This window comes from Physeter macrocephalus, chromosome 20 (genome assembly GCF_002837175.3).
Source record: "Physeter macrocephalus isolate SW-GA chromosome 20, ASM283717v5, whole genome shotgun sequence".
Classification (NCBI taxonomy): domain Eukaryota; kingdom Metazoa; phylum Chordata; class Mammalia; order Artiodactyla; family Physeteridae; genus Physeter; species Physeter macrocephalus.
Window position 1 is genome coordinate 113,045,961 of NC_041233.1, and position 3,304 is coordinate 113,049,264.

Below are 3,304 nucleotides of genomic sequence, written 5' to 3' on the forward strand. Positions count from 1 at the left end.
CAAACAGGTCACGAATTCCGCCCCACGCAGCAGAACTCTCCGCCCGCCTGCGCCGCCGCGGCTCGGCTCCGGCGGCGGCGGCTGGCGCTGCCCCCGGCGCTGCCCGCTCCTCCTCAGGGAAGCCCTCCCGCGCGCCTGCGGCCCGGGCGCCCCCCCCAGAGGCCCGACCTTGGCCACGCGGGCTCGCTCGCCAAGGGGACTGCGGCCCCCCCCGCCCCCCAGCGCGCTCGCAGGGCCACGCCGGCGCTGGCGTCCCCAGCCTCCTGCCCGCATCCCGCTCCCACGCGGCCCCCTGCGCGCCCGCTTGACTCCGCGGGCGCAGAGGAGACGCGGCCCCGGACCCCCCGGGGGTGACGGGGAGCTACGCGCAGCCAGCGCAGCCTCCACCAACAGCGCAGTGAGCGCGGCCGCTCCACGCGCAAACGCACGCGCGCACACACACCCTACTCTCGGCCGCTCCACGCGCAAATGCGCGCACACACACACATACACACACACCCTACTCTCGGCTCCTCACGCGCAAATACGCACGCACACACACACACACACACACACCCCTACTCTCGCACCGCGCACGCCAGGGAGGGGCCTGGGACCCTGGGTTCCACTTCTTGGCTTCTACAGCCGGCACCTAGGACCCCCAGCGCGCAGGAGGCTCTGTCTTCCGTACGGCTGCCCCTCCAGGGAGCCCAGGAGTTTGCGCCCCTCGCCGGGTTGACCCGGAATCGGCCAGGGCAGCCCCCGGCCCCGTCCCCGTCCCCGCCCGAGCGCAGAGGTCCGGCCCACCGCGCGGCGGCGGCGGCGGCATCCGCCCGGCACACAAGTGTGCGGATTATTAAGCAGCCCCGGCAGGGCCGCCGCCTCCTCGGCGCAGCAACCCCTGCGAGTTGCAGGGGAAGGGCGCTCAGAGCGCGCGGAACCGCGGGGAACCGAGAGTGCGCTCCGAGGCTGAGCTGCCTGCCGAGGCCGGGAGGCGGCCGGGGCCCAGCTGGGCTTGGAGCGCTGGGGAGAGGAGCGGGAAGTTGTGCAGAGTTGCGTAGCAGGTGTTGCCTGTCCGCGCAGGGGCTTGGTGGGACCCCCGACACACAGACGCGCACCTGCCAGGGACAGCCCTCTTCGCCCTCGACTCCTCCTGCTTCGCCCTCTGTGCCCAGCCAATCCAGCGCGCCCGGAGGCCGCTGCCCGCCCGGCCGGCTCGGCTCGGCTGGCCGTGCCTCCGGGGAGGCTCCATCGGCGGCGCCCCAGGCGGGGCGGCTGGACCAAGTCGGGCAGGTGGGCGGAGGGTCGGTGTCTTCGAGAAGCTCGCCAGTCCCGAGCAACCCTGAGCTCCAGCAACTAAGCCTGTGTTTGCGCTCCCTGGGATCGTGGGGCGCATTCCCACAGACACCCGTTTGTGACACCCCAGTGCTTGCCCGGAGGGGCTGGTGCCGAGCTGTCGGCCCTCAACCAGCCCCGGACGCAGGTGGAGAGGAGCCACCGCGCGGGGACGCCTAATCTGCCGCCGCTCCATCTCGCCCCAGGCCGGGCCCATCTGGAGTTTTCCTACGGAACCAGAGACAGTCCTCCTTCGCCTTGTCAATCACCCCTGAATCTGGAACACTGAAGGAATAGAAAATGGGAGGAAAAGAAGATGGAAGAATCTAGAGGGAAGGGGAGTTTTACACGGGAAAGAGCAAATAGCCATTAAAAACAAACAAACAAACAAAACAAAACGTGATTTGACTCCATCCTTTAAAAAGGAAAAGAAACAAATGATAGATATAGATCTTTTCAGGAGTGGGACGGTGTGTGTTGATTGCTGGGGCCGAGGGGAGTGCCCGAGGAGGCTAAAATGAGGAAATGGGGGCAGGTACTTTGCAACGTGAAAATCAGTCCATATCCCCTCTCTACCTCTCTCTTCTCTGTCTCCCTCTCTCGCTCTCTCTCTGAATCAAGAGGGACCTTGTTTTCTTTCCCAGAGAACAGACAAGCGCAGGAGCTGCGGCCCGCCCCGAGGTTGCAGCCCGTAGGCTAAGTTGGCGGAAAACATTCCCTAACTCGTTTCAAGGAGAACACCAAGTTCACGCAGCTCCAAGCCGAGGAGCGACCCGGGGACACTCCTTCCCCTGACCAGGGACGGCAGGGGGAAGAACCCTGTGAGCACGCGGCTGTCGCTGGAGCTGAACCCCGTCCAGGTCCCCCTGCTCTCTCCACGCACCTCGCCGGCTCCTTCCAACTTGCAGGGAGCAAAGTGCGGGGAGAGGAAGGAGGGGGCGGCCTGGCCGTGGACGTGGGAGGGAGACGGAGGAAGGGTGCGCGGTGCCCGGTCCGCAGGCCGCTTCGCCCGTGGCACCCGGACCCCGAGAGAGCCAGAACTTGCCGGGCCGGCTCGGCCCGGGCCACTTTCCCAGCCGCTCCGGGTCCGGGGAGAACGTCCCGGGAGCCATCGAGCCACCCGGACCCGCCGTGCCCACATCGCCGAGGAGACACCACCGCCCGCCGCGGCGCGGTTGCAGCCCAACTCGGGTTCGGCTCCTTTCTCCCTAACAGCCCCCAGCGCCGAGAAAGGAGAGGCCCAAGTCAGGGGGAAGGAGAGGCGGGGGTGGGGCGCGGGAGACGAGGGCGGGCATTAGGCGATGGAAGCTGGCTCCCGGCATCGCGATCCCCGGGCGTCCGCGACGGAGAGCCCCCGGCGGAGGCCGGCCACTCGTACCCTGCCCTCCTCCAAACGGGCCCCTGGTTCGCAAACGGGGCCGCGGAGGGTTCGCCCATCTCCCCCGGCAGCCGGCGAGCCCGCCTTACCCTGGGCTGCAGCGAGGAGCCCCGCGCACAGCGCCAGCAGCGCCAGCAGCGCCTTGAATCTCCTCCACGCAGTCATGTCTGCAGATATTCCACGCGCGCACGACACCGATGGCTCTTCTCAGGCGCGCCCGTCTCCTCCGAGGCACGGCAGGGCTACGGACGGAGCCGGAGAATCACCGGGGGGCAAGGCGAGCGGGGGAGAGATCCCGGTCCCCAGACCGGCCGCGCCTCCGACGCCTCCCGCAGGTCTGCGCGCCCGGCCGGCTTCGCTCTCATAGCATCGGGTCCCGGACCACTGCAGGCGGGGCTGCGCTGCTCCGAGCGCCGACACCGGGCTGCCGGGCCGGGGCCGGGGCCGAGCGCCCGCCGAGCCGGGCAGGAAGGCACCGAGGCGGCGAGGCTGCGGGAGGAGGCGAGGCGGGGAGAGGAGCGCGCGCAGCCGGGAGAGACCCGGAGCGGAGGCAGCTGGAGAGCCAGCCAGCGAGTGGGAGCTGCGGGAGGGAAGCGGGGGGGGGGAGGGGGG